This window comes from Parasteatoda tepidariorum, chromosome 10, assembly GCF_982258835.1.
Source record: "Parasteatoda tepidariorum strain Cologne lab strain chromosome 10, Ptep-v5.0, whole genome shotgun sequence".
NCBI classification, from domain to species: domain Eukaryota; kingdom Metazoa; phylum Arthropoda; class Arachnida; order Araneae; family Theridiidae; genus Parasteatoda; species Parasteatoda tepidariorum.
This window is the reverse complement of record NC_141764.1, coordinates 71,152,188-71,178,540: the sequence shown is the minus strand read 5'-3', so window position 1 is coordinate 71,178,540 and position 26,353 is coordinate 71,152,188. Positions and strand designations below refer to the sequence as shown.

The window sequence follows — 26,353 nt, the reverse complement described above, 5'->3', positions numbered from 1 at the left end:
GAGAAGATAACTTGTGTTTAAAGAACCACAAACAAATGAAAACATCTGTCCGAGCTATTACGGAAACATCTGCTCAGCAGGCATTTAAAATAGCCACATATTTCACAAAGCGAAGAAATCGGACACTAGAACATGAGAATCTTTTGTTGCAGAAATATATTAAATTTCCGCTTTAATTTAGAACCGGAAGAAAAAAATTATAAATCTGAAAAATAAAGCGGAAAGGCGTAAAATAAATATTCCATCAACGTTCAAGAATAACTGTTCACATAACTATTGTGAACATGGCCCACCCTGCTTTCGCATGCTCTGTTGACATTTATGTCGTTACATTTGTAATATGGCACGTAACATTTAGAAAGGATTTGCACAAGTGGGCACGCTATTTTCTATTTCTGTTGATTGTTACAAAGGAACAAACATATAATGTGAATTTGCTAATGATTTTGTTGCAAAATAATCAATTGCCATAGAAGGTTATGTTGTTCTATTAAGAAAAAGTTCAATGATTGTTAGTGGTTTTTGGTTTTACTTATATATCTATAGCAAAAATCGATTATTATAGGCATTTTCACATTTTTTGTCCAAACGTGGCCCTTGCTCAGAATTCCTTAGAGGAGAGGAATACATCAAAGGCTGTTTTACGAAGTCTGTCGCCACAGAAAATAGATTTTTTTGCGAATAATAGGCTATTTTCATAACTGCTGTGAGTTTACAACAATTATTCATGACTTAACCTCAAGTTTAGCTCATCTTTAACCGGTGCGCTATTTGCTAATTCTGAAAATAGTGCAAAACGTCCGAAAAGCCACAATTTTGTGAAAATAAAAAGCGCTTGTGGTGTAATATTTTAGTATTAGAAAATTTATTCCAACGTTGCATTACATGGGCTTATTAAAATTTACAAAAAGGGAGAATTATTTATTGATAAGGAAAATTTTCCTCGAGGTGGGAAAATGTCGCCAAATGAGCGATTTTTAAAAAAGCTTAATATTTTTTTTTAATATTAAGTCGAGTATAATATAAATATTAAGCCTTTCTTAATATTAAACGACTTAATACCGTTTAATATTAAGTCGTTCTTAAGCCGAGATAATTCTCTACGGGAAGATGTTATATATAGCTTAGAATTACAGATTTTTCTCAAGTGTAAGTCCCTTAAATTGTGGCTCTTTTAATTTCATTGGCAAAATAGCATGGAAAAACATTGTTAAAGGATTTCATAAATAACTATCGAAGCCAATAATTGGAAATGATTTTCAATTAATTATGCGCTAAAATTATAAATATGTATTTTTCCTATATTGTACGGCCAAACAGGGCATTTGTTTATAACTTCAGATATATAGAGTTAAGGAGCTTAGTAGAAGAACATGTTAAACAACATTCTGAAAAAGCTGAAAAAAATAATTACAATGGTTTAAGTTCACACGACCAGCTCAATAGGATCTAAATTTATTTTGTCAAAGTAATATGACGATTTTAAATTACTATAGACCGCGTCTTGATGTTTCTGTGCATTTTTTTAAAATGATTTTCTCAATTTACTAAAATGTCACTGAACATACTACTATAGAAAAACTTAATAAGGGGTTTCAATTGAAACCATTAATAACACTAGCACCAATCATTGTGTTAATGTAAGAACAAAAAAAGATATGCAGATGGTGCTATTTTGAAATATTTATATTTTGCATGCAAATTTTTTCATTTCGTTAATTCTACAATCAGTTTAGAAGGTATTATTTCGTAAACTCATTATAATCATCAGTTTAGGTAAATCATTAAAAAAAATTTCATAAAAAGGGATTTAAAGTTTTAAACAAGAATGCTTTTAAAATTGCTCCAACTCGTAAACAGAAACATTTTTTTTCTTCCTAAATTATCACACAAAAGCGAACGCCTATAATAGCAATATTGCATAAGAAAACGTTAAATTTCACTGAATAAGCCTGTGATTTTTAACTCATTAATACGGCATTTGAATTTAATTAAGTTGATATAATGATGCTCAGTCAAATCAATCAGTCGCGCTTTGCATCTTAATTAAAAGGTCCCATTCAAAATCATTTCTTTTTTATCGGATAGATGGCGTTACCATAGATAATGTGAGGAGATAGTAGAAAGGAGGAGGGAGGTCACATACCGATGCACACAGGCGACTTCCTGCCGAAGTTTTTCTCTTGGGAACGGCGGTTGCTTCACTGCTTATTGCACCTGCTCTCGCCGGCTCATATCGTCATCCGCATCCCTCACATCTAGCACTTGCACTTTTTTTCTTCGAAAAACTGACACTATATGAGATGTGATCCTTCAGCGCTAGATTAATTTTTTTCTCCCCTTTATGACGTTTCTCACTCTCTGTGATTACAGTTATGAATTATAACCATTCATTTTTTCTTTCATATTTAAAGTAGAGACATCATTAGTAGTTACAACCAAAGAAATAAGGATTAAAAAAGAATTTAAATACTTGTCTTTTTCTTGAAGGTGCTTTAGTTTTGAGTGTCTTGATTCTCTACTTATTTTAAGCAATTTTTTTTTCTTCTTTCAAATTGTAATTAAAATACTTCTTACTACATGTATTTGTCTTATCTAATGTCTACTTTGCGCAGTTATATCAACTTACGTGTTAAAATCGTCCTTACAAAATTTTTTGCTTCTATTCCTCAAGGTTGTTTTTCGTCTATGAAATAAAGGTTTTTGGCTAATAATAAGCTAGTTTTATAACTGTTATTGGTTCGTAACAGCTACTTATGACTGTTCAGCTAAGTTTTGTCCCTTGCAGAATGTCAATATAAACAAAAATCAGTTTTTCAAAATTGAGCCAATTTTTATACATTCGAAAATCTATTCCAATCTTACGCAATTACGAAATAATTTTATGCAAATATGGCGCTTAAAATCGGTGAAACTATGTTAACAGTCCAACTCTTCCACAAATTTTTATTATATAAAAGAAATCTTCTAGATTTTTTTTACCAAAAAATAATAATCAAAATTCACGATTTAATCATTTTAAATGATTTGTAGAAACAAGAGATATCGAAACTATCAAAACAGACGAAAAATAAATCAGGAGCAATTTCGAGAATTCAATCCATCAACGAGAAATCATTACTCAAAAAATGTTACGCAGACGATAATGCATAGAAATAATAAAAAAAAGAAGAGTAATAATAATAGCTAGGCTTAATTTTTAATAATCGCATTCTGTAAGAAAATATTCTGAAACTAGTTTTTCTTAACGATAAATAACACGATTGGCAAAGGGAGTGAACTCGTTGCGTAACAAAAAGCGATAAAAAAGAATAATAAAACGCCGGGGGTGCCCATTCATTCCAAACTTCGTGAGAAGGAACTATCTTCGAAAAATACCTTTAGCTACTTCATCCTAACCCACGAGCACTGTCATGACGAAATAGTCTATAATCATTATAGCAATCAATTTTTTTCATTAAGTTCAGTACCCGATTGGGGATTATTGAGTTCTGCTATTGAAATTAGAGAGAAACCATCGAACTCAATTGAGATTAGAAAAATAAGCGATGATCAATAGAATAATAATATTCTAATCTATATTATAGAGAAATGCAATAGACTTAAGCATTATTCTGTCATTTACAATATCAGATTAGGAAAAAATATATATATAAAATGAAAAAAATCAATATAAATAGGAGTGGATGCTTAACATCAGTTACTAATAATAATGAAAAAAAATTAATCATGCTTAGGATAGCGAAAAAAGTGGCAGAACTGGGGAAATCAATTTAGTATCTTTTGAGATCAAAAAAATAGATGATTCAAAATTGCCTATTACGTCTATTCCATCAAAGGTCTATTACACTAAATATTTGTTTCTAAGTTTTGTTAATGAATGGAATCTGCAAAGCGATTCTAGTACGAAAAAAATTTAACATGGGAACAATGAATGGAAAAGGCAACACGACATTAGTACAAAAAAAAAAAAACATTTAACATGGGTTTAAATCTAGGCACACACACAAAAAAAGAAAAATAACAGAAACTCTAAATGCACAGAATCGCAAAAAATTGGTATAGTAAAAAGAATCCAAAACTCCATCCCTTAAGATCAATTAGTTACTAACATTAGCCTGCCTATTGCGGCTAGTCCAGAAAAAGTCTATAGCACTTAATAATTAAGTTTCAATTTTAATACATGTAGAAATAATTCTGAAAACCGAAAATGGGTAATCTCGCAATATGAGTTTAACTGAGTTGAAATTAACTAATTACTTTTGTTAACATCTGAATAATTAACCTTAATACCATTTTACATTAGATCACTGATTATATTAATATAATCACCATTTTACACAAAATCAACACGATTGCAATAATGTGATCACCATTTGATAAAAAATGACCATGATTACGTGAGTCATTAATGTAATCATCATTTTACCTAAAATCACCATGATTACAGTAGTCATTAATGTTATCACCATGATTAAACGAGTTTGTAATGTGATTACCATTTTACATTAAAGGTCTCGTAAAAAGAGATGAAGAAAGTTATAAATTTACTTAAAAAGCGTGAAAACAACTTTTCTTTAATAGAATGTAATTGTAGCAACAAAACACATTCGACAGTAGGGGTAAATTTGAAATCCCGCGGGGGTCAGGCGTAACAAATCAGCAAATATCCACGTTCCACTATCACACAATAAATTCTTTTTATAGGCCAAGAAACTCCTTTTTCTGAAAAGAAGATAATAGAAATTCTTTTCCTTTAACAAAGCAGTAACTGGGGTGGGGGGTACCCTTAAAAAATTTCAGGGTGATGGCGAAAAATATGCACCACCTTTCCCGTCTACAAATGACCTCAGCCTAGCCACGCGCAGGCTATCTAGGGTTGGAGGTCATCAAACAAAACGATTCGGAGAAGGAAAAGAAAAACAGGAGGTCTAGGAAAACAGGGACATAAGTAGTTGTAAAATCCCTTGTAGGTTTCTTATTTACCACCCACCGAGATGAGAACCCCTCTATTCCAAGAAAGTGTGTTTCCGGGTGCTTGGCGCCAAGGAAATTGCCCCCTGTAGGACAGCAGGGAAAGAACAGATTATCAATTAGTTTAATAATTAGACACAGTTATGGTGAATAAATTTGTTGATCTTAATCTAGTTTTGCCTTAACTGGTAAAATTTTTTAATTTTCTGATGTTACAAAGATAAACATATCAGAATTGGATACTTGCAACTTAAGAAGAAGGGAAGTGATTATGCCTTAGGACAGTGCTTCCCAAAGTGTGGTACGCGTACCCCCAGGGGTACGGGAACAGTTTAGCGGGGGTACGCGTTCTTATGCGAAATATCTTGCAACACACGAAAAATTCAGAAATTTATATTTCAAAACAAAGCTAGTCATGAAAATTTATGATTATGTATTTTTCTATCGACTATTTTTTGCAGAGTTATCAGTTAATAATTAGTGGTGTCAACAGCCAGTTGTTATTTTAACTTTTGTGCAATTTCTTACAGTAAAAATTACATAAATTTTTTATTAGTGGTACACAGCTTTACGAAAAATTTAGAAAGAGTACGCAAAAGTCAAAAGTTTGGGAAACACTGCCTTAGGAAGTAATTTAAATCAGATTTGATTGGATATCTGTAAGCGACGTCACACGTGTATGTCGAGTATGATTGGTTTCTGAATGAGCAAATGCCACGATTTACCTCGATGACGTCGCTTGCAGGTATCCAATTAGAAAATTAAATTAATATTGAATATTTATGGTCATATTTAGTCGGTGCAATTCAATTAATTACAGTTGCGGTTAACATAAATTTATGTTTATCTGAATCTAGTTTTGCCTCATTCCCTGGTTGCGAAGATCAACATAGAATGCTATTTTGGGAGATGTTCTAATAAAATAACTGGCATTAAATTAGAAATGAAAATTTATCGCATATTTAACAATTCAAATCGATTATATATTGTTTACTTGTTAGCAGCTATGATGACAACAATGGTGTGAAAAATGATTAAATAATAATTTGGAATGTTTCAGATTTTTTTTTTTTTTTTTTTTTAAATTTCTTTTACTAACTGTGGAATTTTTTTTTAGAGAAAACCTCTCTTACTGAAATACAGGTTATAAGATAAATCCTCAAATCAGATTTTTTTTTCTTTTTAATTAAGAAAGATTAAATTGAATTAAAGAACACCTTAGGTCTTTTTATTTTCCCCATTTTTTCTTTATTCAACTCGAATTATTAAAAGCCTTAGCATAAATTTCTGAAAAATTCATTTGGTAAATTTATCGTACTGCTATAAAGCAGGAACCCCTTAAGGAGATTTTCTTCTTACTACCCTCAGTCTTACAAGGGAGAATGGAACAAATAATAACTTGTTTCAAATTGATAGTTTTGAAGTGGCTATTTTGTTAATTTTCGCCATCTAGCTTTCTAAGTTAGATCGTAATTTTCGCCATCTAGCTTTCTAAGTTAGGTCGTACAAAAGTAAAAAATTCGATACCTTTCAATTAATTTTCTAAAAAGACAAATAGAGCAAAATATTCCGATAACAAAATATTTTTGTAGGTGGGGGGGGGGGGATTTTTAGATTCTTTCATTTAATACGCAGGTGTGCGTAAAGACTCCAACCATGAAATCCACAGCAGAATCAATAGCGCGCAACGAATGAGTCTCATAATTTAGAGGACCTCACGGCCAAAATTACCGCCAAAACGTTTTTCTTAGACTTATTTTTTCTTTTTTCTTAAAAAAAAAAAATTAAATAAAAGGGGGGAACGCATTCTTTATTGCATTGCATTCAAAGAAGTAAGCACTTCAGAAAGGTAGCTCGATCAGTATACCAATGAATTAGGTTTTATAGCATTTTCATTCAAAACAGCTTCATAAGTTCGATGAATTGATTACGATCGACAAAATAGTCATTCAGCGTTTTTTTATTGAAATTGTGCAAATAAAATAATAAGCACTGGAATGCAGCAATAACTTTTTCAACATAAAACAATTTTTTTTATATTTGATCAAATGTAGTAAACTTTATAAGCGCCAATAATTTTCAATAAATATATTGGCGCACACATTTGCACACATGATTTTTAATAATTTCGAATAAACACAAGATTTAAAAAAAATAAATTAATAATGACATAAAAATTTTTGTAAATCAAACTATTGCTTTGCACAAATGTTTGATAATGTTCATTGATTTTATTATTAAGTTTTTTTTTTTTTAATATTGCCTTTTTTATGATAAATATATTTCATGTTGTAAAACAGTAAAGAAGGCTATAATTTATGAAGAAGAAGAAAGACGGAAACCTCCTTCAGTCATCTGCAAATCTAGTTTTTAAATTAATTTCCCATTCGAAATTGATTATCCCCTTAACTAATTTTTAAAAGAGGCTGTTTTCGCAGTCGCATGAAATGATACTTTTGTGAGAATAATATGCTATTTTCATAACCAATGTGACATTGTAAGACTCACAAATGACTTTTAGTTCAAGTTAAGCCTATCTTTAGCCGGAGCCATCTTTGTTGTTTCTGAAAATGGCTTTAACTTCAATATGGAGAAAAGAAACAATTGTGAGAAAATGAAAAGCTAACGCTTGGTCTAATTTTTGATTTAATCTTGGTCTAATCATGGTCTAATTTTTTTTAATATTTGAAAGCATACTCCATACCTTTTTTAATATTTGAAAACATACTCCATAAAAAAGTTGCAAAAAATGGGAATAAAGTATTGATTTTGATAATTTTCATCCAGAAAAAAGAAATGTCACGTCGTCTAATTGGCGATTTTTAAAGATGTTTAATAACTTTTAAAATATTTTAATAATTTGTCCGTTCTATATCCCAAATAATTCTTCACGATACGATGGCATTTATTGTTTAGAACTCAAGCTTGACTTCAAGTATAAAGAACTTAAAATGTGGTCTTTTCATTTTCTTTGGCGAAAGATGTTAGGAAAACCATGTTAAAAAAATTTCACACCACATAGCTACAAAGAGTTAAAAATCGCATTTAATCCGGCTGAAGAGTTACATTTCTTTTAAATCACATCTTCAAGTATAAGTTTTGGGAATATCCATGGACGCAGATGCTGACAAGAAGAAAAGAAAATAAGAAATCAGAAACCTGGCGCAACAAGTTCAGCGCAGACGCCAGGTGTTCGAAAGCAGCTGCTTCAGAAATTCTTCACGACCTTCTTACTAGCCTTGCCAATGTTGGCTCTTTTCGAGACTGGGGGGCAGGTGATGATCAATCCCAATAATGTCCACAATTTAAACGTAATTCACAAACTAATTAGATACAAAGTACTACTTATTTGAATCTACATATTGCTAAGTGGTATAAAATGTATATCGAAGAAAAGATATTTCTCGACAAGGGGCTTTTCGTATGGCCGAAATAGTGACAAAATAATACACATCTACAATTTAAACGTAATTTACCATTTGCTAATTAGAAACAAAATGTCTTAATCTACTTTTACAAAAAGCTAAATAGCATAAAATATGTATTGAAAAAAAATATATTTTTGTTTCTTTGGGGCGTAATAAAATTTCAATGATACAATTATGTCCAAAGTATAAATTATTATTTACTAACTTATTAGATTCTAACTTATCTTAATCTAGAAAGCTAAATATGTACAAAAAAATATGTTTTTCTTCAAGAGCATACCATATAGCCATAATAAAATCTCCATGATATTATAATTTCTACGACATAGAAACAATTAACAATTTACTAATTAATAATGAACTAGAATCACAGATAAATAATCGGTTTATTAAAGAAAATATGTTTTTCGTCTTAGTGTTAATGACTTAATAGTCCAGTGTCTAAATTACTATAGTTTCTCAATGATACAATATCCAAAATTTATACGAAATTAACAATTTACTAATTAATTAAATTAGATACAGGGTGTGCCAAAAAATCACAGATACTTAATCGGTTCATTAAAGAAAAGATGCTTTTCTTCAAGAACAACTTAGTGTTAATGACTTAATAGTCCAGTGCCTTAATTACTACTGTTTCAATGATACAATAATATCCAAAATTTAAACGTAATCAACAATTTATTAATTAATTAATTAGACACTAAGTGTGACACTTAATATAATCTAGAATCACAGATAGTTTTAATTGGTTTATTGAAGAAAATATGTTTTTTTTTTCCCCGAGAAAATTTAGTATTAATAACTTAATTGTCTAGTGCCATAAATTACTATAATGTATCGATGATACAATAATGTCCAAAATGTTAACGTTATTACATGCAAACTCACTAATTAAATACTGTTTTAAAAAACAATCACACATAGCTGGTAAATGGTACGTTAAAAAAAAGACACGCTCTTACACAATGACTAAGGAAATTAACAATTTAGGGTAGGTAATTAGAGAACTAATTCAGCTTCTTTACGTAATAGCATTGAAAATTTTTTTTAATAAAACCAACTATTACTGAATTGTAAACAAAGTGACCAAAAAAGTCAATTGTTAAATATTTGTAAATCGTTCATAATTTTTTTTTATCACTATGTAAGAAACAACTTGAAAAGCACAACCTATTTTTAATATATTAATTGGAAAGGGTCCTTGAAGAAATGTAGTGATTATTATTGTTACGAAATACAAGAAATACTTGATTTACAGAAATTTCGTTTACATTTGCTATTTATTAAAACAATGAAAGAAATCGAAGAAATTCTTTATCACTGATTCAACGTGAATAAAAACCACTTCGAATCGGAATTACAATTAATTACTTTTAGAAGTAATTCTTATTCCCATGCATAAAGAAAAGGTTACCTGTTTTCAATAAAAGATATTTAAAATTAAATTTTTAAAAAAGACTGAGCAATACATTATTCATACCACTAATTGTAGTACCAAATAGTTTTACAATTACAAGAAACTACCGGTTTCGGCATCACTCAAGGGTAGCAGAAGCAGGTGGGAAATAATGAAAGAGTGAAATTGAATCACAACAGGTAATTTGAATGAAATTAAAGCAGATGTTTTCAGTGCAGGAACAAGTGCGCGGGTATAAGAAATTCGAATGAATTACACTTTAACTAGGCCTACTTTCATTTGTTTAATTAAACGGGTATAGCAATTTAAAAGTAGCTTTGAGAATCGGAACTGGAGACATCATTTACATTTACTAAAAGTTTAGGAAGGGTACAGCCCCAAAAGTTATAAAATAAAGATGGAAAAAAGTTTTTCTCCTTCACATCACCTGCACCTCTTTCGCAGAAAATGATTTAGTAATAAAATAAGAGCAACAGAAAAAAATATGGTGGGTAACTTTTCCCACGATGTATATACGCGTGTCTTGGAAACCTGGAAAAGGGGATGGGAGAAATGCAGTTTCCAATGGAAGAAATATAACATCTGCCTTTCAAGTAATATTTGTATATTTTACTTACAGAATTGAAAAAAATATTATTTTTAATATTATCATTCGCTCGTCATCTGATAGATTTTATTACTATATTTTTACTTAATAAAAAATAATTTGATTTATGTTCTCGGAAAATAAAGGAAAAATAAATAAATAAAAATACTTAATAAACAAATAATTTCATGTTTTAATTCAGAAGAAAAATTGAAGTGAGAAAGAAAAGTATCAAATATCGTTTTAATTTTCAGGCGAACGATGAAAAAACTCATTTTTGAAAACTTGAAATTTTGTTTTCAAGTCATTTTAGTCATTTAGGAGTTTTCAAGATTATATTCGAAATTAAATAATAATAAATTGGATATAAATTATTCCATAATAATTCTGAAAAAAATTAAGAATTAAAAAGAAAAAGTCAAATATCGTTTGAACTTTCTAGCAAACGATTTAAGCGGTCATTTTGGAAAGGGAGTTTTCAACTTTTAAAATATCTTTTACATCTGAGATAGAGGACTTATCATAAACAATCTGTTTATCATTTTATTTGATTTTTTTAACAGCATAAATATATATTACGATTACGAAATACTTCAAAACATTTACACTATATATAACCTAACACATTACATCAAATTTATGTGCGATATTTATTCTTGTGGTACATGAAACGAAAAAGTTACACCTCATTCTTTCCATCATCAAATATCAATTCATCATTTATATTTATCTTTTAACGTCATCGATTGTAGAATACGCTTTACTTTGTCCTTATGATCTTAAGGCAAGATCGCTTTTCTCATGACCTGTGCAAAGAGCGGGGTCAGTTAACTTTCTTTTGAATGAAGCGCCCGGTTAATCAAGTTAGTAGAGATATTCCATTTTATTTGTCGTTTAATTCTTTTTATCAGCCTCAAGCAAATTGTATGCAGACGTGATTTTGTCTAATTTTTTGCTAACAATATTTAAAAAACTGAGAAATGTTCTTTTTGAACTAGAAATCAGGGATCAAAATACCAATTTTTAATTATTCTCATTTTTAATTTTTTTTCCTCTTATTTTTTTTGCGTATTATTTTATTTGTATGTGATCTCAATCTTATAGGCATTTGAGAAAATCTTGTCTTTGTCTAAATAATTAGGCTGCCTAAATAATTAACTAGGCTTTGTGTTCGAATTTTTTTATTATTATCGTGCTTCTCTATATTTTGAATTGCGTGAAGGGGATATTATCATAACGGACATAAAAAATATTCTTAAAAAAATAATAAAATGCTAAAATGAATAAAATATTATGGTTCTATTGGTTTTCTATTAAACCTTTCCGTTTAATAGAAAACGAATTAAATACCTAAATTAAAATCATTACTTACAATAAATACAAAATAGTTTGTACAGCTAATATGAATTCCAAGCATAGAATGTCTAACATTTCAGTCCAAAAACAATACAGGTTTAATTATTTTCTTCAATTCAATAGTTTCAAACATAAAGCGTAATAAAATGATTAAAAAATCCGAAAATTCGAAATTTTTAAAAAAATTAGAATTAAAATACAATAATAGTTTTTAACTTTTAATATAAGCGTTTAAAATAATTGCTAACATATCAGACAGTCCGTTAAATTTTGCGCCCTAAATTAATGACAGCGATCTTAGATCTCCAGAAACGAAATACCTAAAAATCAAAATGGTGGAACAAAAAAAAAAAAAAAAAAAAAAAAAAAAAAAATTTAAAATTCCAAAATTTTTCAGTTGTTAATAAAAAAATATTAACATCGATTTGTTTTTAAAAAAAATTGCAACATGAATGTGCGCTAAATCGAATTCCAAAAAGAATTATTACGATTTTAAGTCTCCAACGAAAAAATTCAAATATTTTATGCAGTTTCAGCGGTTAATGTAAAATGTTAACATCGATTTGTATGAAATAGTTTACCACATTTATATATCAGATTGTCAATTGTCCGCTAAATTTTGAGTCCAAAAACAATGATAGCGATTTTTAGCCTCCTAACTCGGGGTCTCTGAACAAAAATAGAATGAAGCAACAAAAAAAAAATGAAGGGAACCAACAGTGGAATCTAAATGTGAAAGATAAAGATAATTGGAGGATGAATAAAACAATGTCGAAATCCGGGGTGCGGAGGATGAAGGGGTACGCTATAGTGTCCCAAACGATTACACAAGTCCCGCTTCAATGCGCATTTAAACAATGGCTATGATGTGTTTCACTGTTCTGAAAGCAGGGATTATCCCCTAAGTGATCTATTGATTTTTACAGGTTTAATAACAATTGTTTCTGTGGTCTGGATAACTGATTTTAAGCACTCAACTGTCCGTTTTTCTTCTACAAACAACGAAAATTGTATGTTATTTCTCTAATTTATGAGATATTAACAAACAACGGAATTCACTTCTGATAGATTACAATAATATTAATATTTGTACTTTATTTTTAAAATTATTAATTTAATTTTCAAAAATAAGGAAAGGAAAAAGAAAAAAAATGACTTTTCTAAATCAACAATTACCAATTATTAATTTAATTTAAAAAAAATTATTTAAAATAACCAATTTAATTTCAAAAAAGGAAAGGAGAAAAAAAAGAGAAAAGAAAATTGCATGAAGGAAAAACTAAATCTCTCGAATCAAAAGTAAGAAATCATTCAGGCATATTAATTCATATTTTGTTAATCATATCATAATCTGAAAAATAGAAGATACGAAATTTTATGTTAATTAAATATTTTTACTTTTGCAACTTTACAAAATTTTACTTCAAATTCATACAAATGTATACATAATCAGGTCCATGGAATAGAAAACATCATAAGTACAAATATAATAATATTTATATTTATAATTTCTATAATTTTGGCTTTAAAGAACTCATTTCGTTATAATTCACAAATATTTGTTTGAATAAATTTTTAAAGTTCAGTAAATACTTAAAAACGTGATAAAAAAGAATTTAACCTAATAAAAATATCTTGCTTTCTTCTTATTTTATAGTCGTAAAATAAAGTTACGGTTGAAAAAAAAAAAATATTCTACGCGTAATTTCTTTTATTTCATTTTTAAAATGCATTCCACTGTTGTTAATGCGTATTTATAAGTTTTTTTGGTTACACGCACTTCAAATAGGAAGCAGCAAGAGGCAAAGTCATTTGTGAACTTTTTGTGAAATCCTCCACGTGCAGGTGAACGAAAATTGAACAATTACCTTGATAGTGGGAGTCTCGATAACTAGGAAACTTCAATCGGTCAAATCACATAGTTAACGTACAAAAAATAACCTGTCCGTCTCTAATGATGTTCCTAAATCTTCGTGAGAGATTTGAAACGTTTATGCTCGGGGCGTTATATGATTTTCCGAACACTTAAATCCTTTAATAGCATATGTAAGTCGCAATTTCAGGATCTTTACGAACGACACAAGGCAACTTGCAATCAAGTACCAAAATGAAAAAAACTTCTACGGAATATGTAATATCGTTCGGCAACGCAGAAGATAATAAGTACTGGTGTGACACATACCTGAGATATCAACAACTGATTGTTATAAAATCGTCTGCGGATGAGGTTTCTTTCTTCATTCAAAGCTGTTGCCAACTACTGAAGTGTAACATTTTATTTTTTCGAACTTTCTTCTAGATTTTTCAAAGTGTCCGCAAATTGTTATTTTTTTGCGTTATCATAGGATTACAAAAAAATAAATAAATAAATAACATTTGCCGCCTAAGGGAATTTTATGTATTTATTCTGAATTTAAAGATGGTAATTTTGTCATTTTTGTTGTGGAATATCATTCACTGTTATCATATATCATTAGCTGCATTGGTTTGATTATTTTTGGACGCATATTTCCTTGCTTGTGGAATCAATAACCATACATAAAAATAATTTTATTTTGGACAAAAACACTCTCTAAAAGATTTGTTAATAATAAATGGCAAATTTTAAAATATTTTTTTACGAATTTCAATTACATTCTTAAAACAAAACTTTCATTTTAATTTCAATGGCATTGTAACAAACACATTTTTTTTTATAATTTTGTGTATTCTCTAAAAATTAAATGAATAATATTTTAACTATTGTTTTTTCCGCTCAAAATTAAAGTAATCTCTTTATATCGATATTTCTTTTGACTTTGAAAAAATATCGTTTTCATTTTCTTTATAATAAATAGGTATGTTCCATGACACAAAGCTTTTTGAGCCCGATCCAAATTTCTTCAACTTTTGAGAAATCTATAGTTTGACGGTTATTGGTTGTTAATCGCTTAACTGTGATTTTTCGATTGATTTAATTCATAATTTTTAAGTGAGTCAATAGTTTAAATATTTCTTTCAGAAAATCAAACAGCAATAGAGAAGTTCAAATCATAAAGAATAACAAAATACAATCCAAGATTCTCAGAAACTTAGGGAACATTCTTACTGAATGTAGTTTGATCTTTCTACTTTAAAAGCACCAATCGAATTCTCGATTGCTAAATGAATATTTTCTATGAATTTTTATGAAAAAATATATTTCAAAAATTATTAATAGTGTCGGTTCAGCGTTGGATAATATTTTGTATTAAAACGAAAAGTTTGCTTTCAAAACATTTGAATTCCACACAAGATCGTTTATTTATAACGAAAAGAGGAGGAAAGAATACCGCTACTCCTCTTATAAAGGTGAAAAGCGATTAAACTTTTGAATTTGTTAGAATGGCATCGTCAGAACAGTTTGAAGCGGGCTCCAAAAGCGCGTTCAATGTTTATTGAATTCTTATTATTGAAACTTCTACTACTATTGGATTATGGTTAAAATGTAAGAACGCATTCTTCTACACTCCAATCAGGAGTCTGTCCAGACATTTTGTAAAAGGGTCCGTTTTTGTAAAATTGTGAAAAAATTACTCATAATTTGTGAATGTAAAATAAACGCTAAGTCACATTCTTTCAACAAGGGTCCGCTTTTGTGAATTTGTGCAAATAGGGTCCGTTACTGCAAAAAAACTTTTTCAAGGAATTTTAAAATTGTAAAGACATACAAGATTATGCTCAACACTGCAAAATTATAATTAAAAGAATTACATTTTAAAAAATAAACAGCTATTGCAGCTACTAAATTTGCAATGCAACATATAAATATTTGGTATTTAGTCTATATTGCTGAACGCAGAATATTCATTTCGGACGAATAAAGGAAGAAGCGTCTGCCGAAGACAAAATTTAGTTTGTTTACATGTTTTTCCTTCCCCCACCCTTCCTGGGAAGGATTTATTCGATTAACAAAATAATAATGAAGATAAACAAATTTGTGAAGGGTCCGATTAAAAGCTAAGTTATTTTGTGAAGGGTCCGTTAACGGACCCAAATTTCTTCTAAACAGACCTTATACCTTATTTTATAAATTGTTATTTTCAACTTATCGCATAGAACAATATATTGAGTATAATAATTATTTAAAAAAAAGTTGGTAGAAAAAAATATCAATTACAATAGTTTATATAAATATAATATGATATAAAAAGTATTTCATCAAAGAGAAAACCGCAAAATATACTTCTATAATGTATAAGAGAGTTTTAATAATTTCTCAATACTTTTGGAGGAAAAAGGGTTAATCGCAATTTAATTCTACAAGGACATGAGTATAGATGGCATAAAAGCGTAAATGTTAAAAGAAGATGGTGTCAAAAATAAAAGAGAGAAATGTGGTCAACAAAGTAACATCGAGGACTTCCGGTTCATACCCATCGCTCCACTTCCGTTAGGATGGATCGTACAACTCCATTCAACAAAAACCGCCTACACCAGGGTCACGTGACATAATCTGTTTGGTAAAGACACGTCCTTCCTTTCATTCATAAACAAAAGGGAACATGGAATTTCTAAGCAAGGCGCTCTTTATAAATGGATTTGTTAAAGCTACGTTTCATGAAGAAGAAAAAAAGCGTAGAAACGGTTATTTTATTTCTTTTCTATCCGTGAATTGTTTCATAACAATAAATAGAATAAGTAAATACAACAAGGCTAGAGTTAAAGTAGTTTTTTTTTTTTTTTTTTTTTGTCAGTTAACGCCAGTTTTACAAAATTTACTCCATATTTGTTAATTAAATTGATTCTTATTTCAGGTCGAACATTAATATTGGTGTTTTTTAAAACTATGGTTCAACCACCGCAAAATTTGTTTCAAATTCACTAAGTTGAACCATGTTTGCGTCTTATAATTCCATCTTATAATACTATCTTATAATTAAGAAAATTATGAATGACAGAAAAAAAGCACCAGAAACGAGCATACCACTAAAAACATGCAATACCACTAAAAACAGAATAATTTTTGATGTGAAGAATTTAAAAAAAAATTACGACATGCGAATTCAATGTCTGATTAATGGTCATGACATGATCTCACGATCGATATACATGCATTTTAATATTTTTGATCTTAAGTGAGTATGTGTGTGAACAAGTAATAAAATTGGTTATTTAAACTATTGCTTTTAAAAGGAGCAAGTATAATCAACACAATAGAACCGATTTCAACCTAAAAAATACTGTCTGAAGTAAATAATCTTAACGTCTTTTTAGTTTTAATTAATGTTAAGGTCTAATAAGTACTGATTTATGATTAACAAGTGACCTTAAAATTATTTTAAATAATTTGTTTGGAAAAAAAATTTTTTTTTTTTACTTAAATTGAATTTGATTATTATTTTATTAAGTGAAACTTAGCAAATTAATAGTAAATGTCAGCTGAGAAGCAATAATATCATTTCTGAAGTAACAATTTTAAAAATACAATAAAACAAATTATATACCACAGGTAATTTTGATTTATTAATATTATTGAAATGTGTCAATTAAAATGTGTTTCTTATAAATTTTTCTTAGTACAAACATTAAGTTAAATTATTTATGAAAGTACGGAAAAAAGATTGCAAGGAAGTACTACAGTTGAACAAAATTCGGGTGCTTTTTGGGTGCTCTTTTTTCGCACACCGTATATTATTACGTCAACATGAATGCGACAACACCAAATACTTATGAGTACCTATAATTAAATTTTACAGTTGAAAATGCAGCAAATATGTTCGTTATTTAATTATGATCATTATCATGTTCGCCATTACGTCATTTAAAACTTAAAGCGCTGTTATCGCTCAAAGCGTAATCTAAAATAAGTTGTCCTTATGAATTGAAAAATAGTATAAAAAACAATTCTCAAATAAAAAAGTATTAAAAAAAACACAATTCACTAATTAAAACGTGATCTAAGAGACATATTATTAATTGATAAGGGGTATGAAAATAATTCAATTCTACTACCAATTCACTTTTTAAAATTAGATTTAAAAAAAAATAATTCAATAATTATAAAAGTTGTGTAAAAACACATCCTTAAGTAAAAAATAAAACGACAAATAAGTCATTAAAGGTAATATTGACGAATAAATATTTATAATTTAAAACTACAGCTACCAAGAAAATTTTAAATTGCAAGTTAGAAACATATATTATTAGACAGTTTTAACACATAATTTTATTAATAAATCACTCAATAAGGTTCTAAAATAATAATTTCAATTTATGTTTAGAAAGAATTCGCCTCCAATATCTTCGGGAAGTCAGATTAACTAGATGTATATTATAGCATTTCATTTATTTACAACATATTTATTCAGAAGTATTTTTGTTCTATTTTCATTCTCATAAAAAGCAATTTGGTATTAACTCCTGTTTGTTTTCATTTATAAATGGAATGTCTGCAGATTTACATGATGTTATGTAATAGCTACTCTTAAATTAGGAAAAATAAAAACGTTTCAAGAAGACAATTAAGGTATAATAAAGAGTTGTTTTGATAGTTGAAACAGAAAGACGTTGTGATAATTTGTGTTGGGTTGGATAATATGATTGAATCAGGGATTGTCGCCAATTGGTTAAATATTCCATCGCCAGTTTTAATTGGAGTATCTATAGATAACTCATTTTACTTTCTTACCAGTTAACATTCAGTAAGTTCTATTGGATAGAATTATTCAGAAGGGTGGTGATAGCGATTGCCGCCAATAGTTTTGAAATTACGGCGCTGCTTTTAATTGGCTTATGTCTGAATTGAACTTTTGCAACTAATACATTCTTGCAAACGCTATAACCCCTTTTGATTAACACTTTGACTAATATGGATATTTCCGTATCGTGATTTCTCGGGCCAACTACAATCGCCAAGGTGCTTAATAGATTTTAAATTTGCAATTAAAAAGAAAAAAAAGCATGTACATGTTTGCTTGTGGGGTGGGGTTTCGAGTTGGTCCCTTTCTGAAGTTTTTTTTTCTCTCGGGGGGGGGGGAGGGGCAGCTGCCCGGAAGTTGCCAAGACACGGAGATTTTTCTGCCACAGACCAACTATTAGTTGTAATAATGTTAAATTGTTTCTATTTAATTAAGTTGCAAAACCTGCAAACTATTTCATGGACAAATAATAGAAATGAACTAGATATAATAATAAAACATCAAAGCTCGTCAAAATCATTACAGTACTGTATTTAAAATTTATCTACTTTACATAGTCATTGCCTATAGATTTGAAATTATATCGGCATTTTCTATTCGTTCAGGAATGAATCGTCTGCGGGTCGTTACATATTCGTTCGTGTATAGACCGAACTCTTAAAACTGATTTTGCAAACATTATTTCCGCCGTTGGTTGCAATCATCGAAAACATTCTTAAACACTACGAATTTCAGTTCGGTGCGCAGCTAAAAGAAAGAAAAAAAATGATGGGAGGGAGGAGAAAATCACATTCCTAACCTTGCTTGTAACAGAAACAAACCTCTCGTGCAGGTAAACCACGATTCCAACTGATCACGAATTTACCAGAGGTTGCTAAAAGGCAGCTGATATTAGAAACATTCCTTCTTTTACGCAGAAAACCCCTCCTACCAACGTCCAGTATAAAATAAAATGAAAACGATAGTTTAATAAGAAGACGACAACCATTAAACTTAACCCTGACAATTCCATTTATATTATAGAAACAATGGTAAAATAATTCATTATAAAACAGAGTTAATACAATGGAATTTATGAGAAACAGTATGCAAATACCTTGATATTTTAATAAAAACTATGGAAACGAAATTTGTTAGAGAACATTATTTTGTCTTTTAGCAATCTTAGGTCTATTAATTCTCAACCACGAAGCTTTTTAATCATTAAAGCCACGTGTTTACGCCATAATACGGAGAAACTTTTCGTCAAAAATTTTCTTTCGCCTCCATTACAAATTTAAAAGTAAGAAAAAAAATGAGCTTAGGCTAAGCTAGAGTTAACAATGAAGTTTCACAGGAAAAAAATTCGAAATATCAAAATGCAAACAAATTATTGGAAGATAACTTCTCCATTGCGTAATCCTCAAGTTATCTTATCATAATTTATTTTCATTTTTGATAATTTAAAAAATTTCTTTTCAGTATTTGAAACTTTATCACTTACTTTAGGTTAGTCTGAACGCACTTTTTCTATACATTAATTTGAAATTCGTTAAGAAAGTGAAGAAGAAATTGTGACAAACAGTTTAAATTCGTGAAGAAAGTGAAAAAGAAATTGTGACAAACAGTTTCTCCCGTAGTATGGCGTCCTCTTAATACTTAAAAAACTATCAAAACACAGATTTCTCAAAACAGTGGAATAAAAAGTATTCTCAAAATTACATAACAAGTTTCAACTGTGAATTTTCTCCAATATTTTTCAATTTCTTGAGTTCTACAATTTAAAAAAAAAAAAAAAAATGCAATAAATACCGATTTTTTTTTAAATGTTTATGTGTGTATATGTTATTTAAATGTTTATGTATCAAATGGTTATGTATATTATGTTTATGTTATGTAAATGTTATGTAATGTTTACGATGTGGTAAAAAAAAATTAACATTGAGTTAATCTCAAATTTTCAAATTAACCTTAAATATTTCAATTTTTTAGCAAAAATCTTTTGATTGTTAAAATTTAACTATTAAAAAAAGCATTAAATAGAGATTTTCATGTTTTATTAAACGAATATCTCTTACGCTTCTAAATCAAATTTAAATATCAGTAAACAATTTAAATAACCGATGAAGCGAGAGTAAACCGAAAGATCGGACATTTGAAGATCTTATATTATTTTAAATATTAAATAGAATAAAAAGGAACGAGATCAGTATCAAAAAGACTAGAGCTTGTATAACTATCATATCCTAAACCAACCATAAAAAGGGTAGTTTTTTTTTCCTTATCTTCCCTGCAACCACTCCCGATATAAGAAAGAAGGGGGAGGGGGGATAAAAGAAGTGACATAGGAAGGGGAGAGGGGGGTTCAGGATCTAGAGAGAAGGCCAGATGGCTGACGAGGCATCGTCTTTGTTTGGCAGAAGTCGTTCCCACGGTGGTTCTGGTAGAAGTTTTCTTCGCCTGCAAGCAAGACCCTGATCCGAATCCACGGGCCTCTCTTCCCAAACAGGCCCTGAAGCCTGTTTCTCTGCCTTCTTCATTGGGAGAGGCCAAAAAGGGGTGACCAAGATATTGCGGTTTTGTTTATTTGGATAGGAATCGGAGGTGTTGAGATTACTGGTTTTTAGAGTTAAAAGCCCAAAAAGGGTTATCGAATTTCATGGCGTAATTTCTTTAATGAAACTGAACAGCTTTTATTTCGATTTTAAAAATATTTTTTTAAAACAATTTAAGAATACATTATATTTAAAATATTCTAATCGTTAATTTATTCTATAAGTAAATTAAATCTTTTATGTATTATAGATTAAATGTACTATTTCTTTAGCAGTAATCATAAGTACTAAATACAATATTCTAAGCTTGGAAAAGTAGATTATTTCGAACAAATGACGCAATTAAAATACATAATTCAATCGCCAACTAATGAAGTAAAAAATTGACGCCTATTTTGAGTCTATGAGCGAAATAAGAGAACTTCTAAATAACTATTTAGATATCATGAAATTTCAAACTAACAGCTTATCTATCAGTTAGTTAAATAACTTTTATTATTTCTATTTCTACTTTACTTTAATATCATTACTAACTGTTATATTTCGCTTTTTAGTATGATAGAGCTATAATGACTCTTCTAGTTAAAGTTACAGTTAATTCAATCCTCTATTTGAAAAACAATAACAGTAATAAATTAATAAAAAAGTGAATTTCATTCATTCACTTATTCTTGGCGAATTACATTGAGAAAAGCTCTCTATATTTGCTAAATATCTTTATTTGCTCAACCCAAGAATATATTTTTTAAATTAACCTTGTTTATTTAGTAAACCGTAAAGTGCAACACAATTTGAGTTCTTTTTAATAATAACAATACATAAGAACAAATAGGAGTAACTGGATTAAAAATTGGCCGAATTATGTTATTCTAAATTAATTTTCATTTAATAATTCGCTGTTAGAAATTTTAGAGCTTTTTCAGCCATATTAGATCAAGTTTGCTGTAACCTTATTATGATAGAACCATATTATCATACTTTCTCATTTGATTATACAATACCTTTATTCAATTTGAACAGAAATACGATTCAATTTATCACTTTATTAAGGTTTAAATAAACTTGAAATATATTAAACCATATTATCATAACCTAATTATACAATAGTTTCGTACAATTTGAACTGTTCAATTTATCACTTTATTAAGGTAGCAACAAACTTGCAATACATTGAAAAATATTATCACAATTTGCAATATATTGCGGTTTTAGGTACTTCTCAACATAAAAAAAATATCTAATTTTTTAAGCCTCGATAATATACATTTAAAAAAAAAAACATTTATTCCAAGTTCTTGTTGCAATCCTGGTATTTTATTTCATAACAGAAATCTGCAAAATGTTCTTGTTCACTTTCTAAAAAATCTTTCTATATACAATGTGGCTATTTTAATTGGTCATCTGGAAAAAAGCTGTGATCACTACAAAGTACTACATTTAACCCTATCAAAACTGATTATCAAAATGCCATCTTATTCAAAAATATAAACACAAAAAGGGCCACGTGTCCGTGATCTGTCACGATTAAGCCATGCATCTAATGAAGATTAAAAAAAAACATCTACATCCTTCTTGGAGCTGATTAATAAAGAAACCATCCACACGACAAAAACCTCAAAACAGATGCCCATTTCTGTTTTGTTTTTAGATGGGGGGTTACGGTTGCGAAATTGGCGAGAAAAGAAGCTCAGCCCCCTTTCATACCTTATGTAAGAAAGTCACGAAATTATTGAAGATCGAGTCACGACGAGCCAAGTAATCGTCCCAACTCCCTGAAGAAAAAATCTCAAGGTGAAAGTCAGCCCCATTTCTTTTTTGGAGGGTTCATGTTGTAATTTTGCATGAACGTCGAACACGAATGTATTTACTTATTAAAATGATCTATACGTTTTTTGTTTAAACAAAAATTCCTCCACTTGGTTTATTGCAGGTGTGTTTTTTTACCTTGAGTAACATCGTGACAACTACTGAGATCACGAGAGGTTTTATGCATTTCTCAAAATATTAAAAAGTGGCGAGTGCATCAGAGAATTCGAGAAAAATCGAATTCCAGAGAGATGTTTGCGAACGTGTTTTTACGACAAAAACTACCTTTATTTGAAGATCTGGAAGCATTACATTTTAACATCAAATGTATAAAAAAAGAGTCTATTGGAAGAATATGTTACTGAAAATGATCAGAAAATATATAATGGAAGAATATGCTACTGAAAAAGATCAGAATGTGCATAGTGGAAGAATATGTTACTGAAAAAGATCAGAATGCGCATGGTGGAAGAATATGTTATTGAAAAGGATCAGAATGCATATAATAGAAGAGTATGTTACGGAAAAGAATAAGCAAATATATAGTGGAAGAATGTGTTCCTGCAAAGGATCAGAATGCATATAGTGGAAGAGTTTGTTACTGAAAAGGATCAGGAAATATATAGTGGAAGAATATGTTCATGAAAAGGATCAGGAAATATATAGTGGAAGAATATGTTCCAGAAAAGGATTAGGAGGCATGTATTGGAAGAGCATGTTAGACAACATTTTAATGACGTGAATAAATCAACGTCGCAATGTATAGAAACAACAGGAAAGTACTACTACAAACACATTCTCCAGTTTTTTTTTAAAGTTTTTTTTAAAGAAAACAGCTCATTAGAAGAACATTTAACTGAAAAGGATTAGAAAGTATAAAGTAGAAGACCAAGTTAAATGACATTTCAAAAATTTCAGTAATACATCGAAACACCAGGAAACTTTCATGGCGATTTTTAATGGAAAAATATGCCTGTAGAAAATTATCTGGTGTAAAAGCATTATTTAAATTTTTAATTTATCACTTGGCATGCCTTCCCTCATTTATTTTCTTTACACATTGTGTAACAATATATGTTAATTGATATTTCGATGAGTGAGAGTTAGAAATTCATTCAAACATCAAGAAACTGTTTTATGTCATATTTTATCCTTAACAACCGCCTTATTTAAAGGGACAAGGTTTATTAGTGTTCTATACTGACTGACAGTAGACCTTAACATTCTTAAAATCAAGAAATGTTTTTTTTTAAATGCAACTAAATGTATTTTGCTACTAAAAATACAAACGTTGTAACAAATTTCAGAGATTAGAAATTGAGAAAGATACATGGATTAGCAATTAAAGTTTGGCACACTGTAAAAACATGTTTTTATGAGAGATTTGATTTTAAATTATAAATATTTTTAAATAGTAAAAAATTCCTTTTTAAATAACTAATTTTTATTTAAATGATTGACATAAATATCATCTCTATTCCCAATAATAAATGATATTGATTATTTTTTTTCAACGTTCATGAAATTCTATAATTAGTGATTGATCCCCAAGACAATGACGGCGTAAGAAAAACTTGTTTGTGAATCTTACATTGCTACCAAATACCCAGAAGCCGCAAAATGAAGGCGGGGCCGATGGGAAGTCTGTGATTGGAACAAAGCTTGCAAAAATTAATAATTCCTATAATCATGGGTAAAAAGAGATGAAAAAAATATATCTTAAGGAAATACGAGATAAACACAAACTACTCTCTTCAGAACGTTTTATTAACAAATAAGACAAGTTCTTATAAATATGTTTAATTATGGGGAAAATATGTTTAAAAAATTACACAGTTAAAAGAATTATCTTAACTAATTATTTTTTATATAACTAACATGACATTTTAACTGCTAAATTAGATTTTTCAGGTATTTTAAGAACATTGCAAAATTTCATTTACGCTTGGAAAATATTAAGTTGAAATATTTTAAGAGTAAATGTAATCTTTGGAGAATAATTAAAATCTGTAATGTGGTTTATTGTTAAATTAATGTTACTAACTTATTTTTTTTTTTTAAAAAAATAGTATTTTAAGAATGCTTTAGTTATTGATATTTCCTTTAAAAAGGAAAAGAGGAAAGAAAAAAAAATATGTTTTGAAGTAGAATTTTTTTTTTTTTTTTTTTTTGCAAAAATAAATTTTATTTACTATTTTTTACATATCTGGTTAAAAAGTATGAAACATTGCGCAGTAAACTTAAAATATTACACCTCTTTACCAGAATTACATTTAGAAAATGAAGAAAAAAAAACTAGATTGAAGTAATTATTCAACTGACAAATGTATGAAAAAAATCTAGTTAGAATTTTGAAATACTTCCTCTGACAAAAATAAATATAAAAAAAAAATAAATAAACCCAAAAGTTTTTATTTTTTCATTTTGTAAAATTTTAATATATACCGGATTAAAATTTTTCTTATTTTCAACAAAAATAATTCCATACTGGATCAAATATAGATATTTCAACTATTTGATTTTACGTTTTACGCAGATCTAGCATATTCTTAGATTTATTTGAAATTGAATCCTTTCCATATTGTGCAATAACTGGCACAATAGTCTGCTTGCAATCAATAAAAAGAAATAAATTAATCTAATAAATTTAATTTGAACTCTATAATTTACATATTATTTTAGAATTTATGCTAAATGAACAAATAAAAAGAAACGGATATTCTTATTCAATCTACTAAGTAACGGGTGAATTGATGAATGAAGAATAACTAAAAAAAAAAAAAAACTTACAGGTGATATGGTTAGAACAGCTTGGAAAAGGGGGAAAGAATAAAGTAACTTCTCCCATTTATTCGTTTCTTAGTTCTGTACTTGTTATCACCTGTTCAAACAGGTAGATTCAAAGAATAAAAGAAACTTTTTTTTTTTATTCTATACTTTCTTCTTTTTAATCACAACAATGGGAATCAAGTTGCTTATTTATACAAACTAATTTTTTTCACCTCAATTTCTAATTTATATTCAATTTTTCAGTTGCGAAAACATAAACAAAACGTTACTTTTTGTAATTAAATTAAATACAATAGCCTTGAATGTGGCATTTTAATTTTATATTTTTTTCTTGTAATTGAATTTCGTGAAATGTAATCTAATATTAAATGTAACAATGCATTTAAAAAGTACAAGTTTAGAATCTCAAAGCCTTATTTTTGCGAAACAAAATAAAACATTTACGAATGTTTACTTTTTAGCGAGCAACTTTTTATTTTATTTTTCGATACGAAATCTTAATTATATTTTAATCTTAATAAAATTTAGATTTATTTAAAATTAGTAATGGAAAAAACAAACAAACTAAAGCTGAGTTTTGAAATACGGCAATAACAACTCAGCTTTTACGTTTTCTTTTTGTGGAAGAGGGAAAAATATGATTTTTAATTACATCTTAAAATTTACAAAACAGTTTCATAATGATTATTTTCATCTCTTTGTACTTAAAACTCTCCAATATTCATTAGGCGATAGATCCCTGCAAAAACATTAAAACTTCATCTATTATTGAAAGCTCTTTCATTGGATTATAGATTTAT

The 26,353-nt window shown here is 28.7% G+C and overlaps 1 protein-coding gene and 1 long non-coding RNA gene across 2 annotated transcripts in view; both read right to left on the bottom strand.

Moving 5' to 3' along the window:
* The window catches only part of N (neurogenic locus Notch protein), a 67,023-nt gene that overhangs the window by 25,494 nt on the left and 15,176 nt on the right, over nucleotides 1-26,353 (bottom strand). The window lies entirely within an intron of this gene.
* Nucleotides 14,038-16,637, bottom strand: LOC147803018 (uncharacterized). The gene is made up of 2 exons (XR_015429563.1): nucleotides 14,887-16,637; nucleotides 14,038-14,851 (listed from the first exon to the last, which is right to left on the bottom strand). It is a non-coding gene; the product is annotated as an uncharacterized LOC147803018 (long non-coding RNA).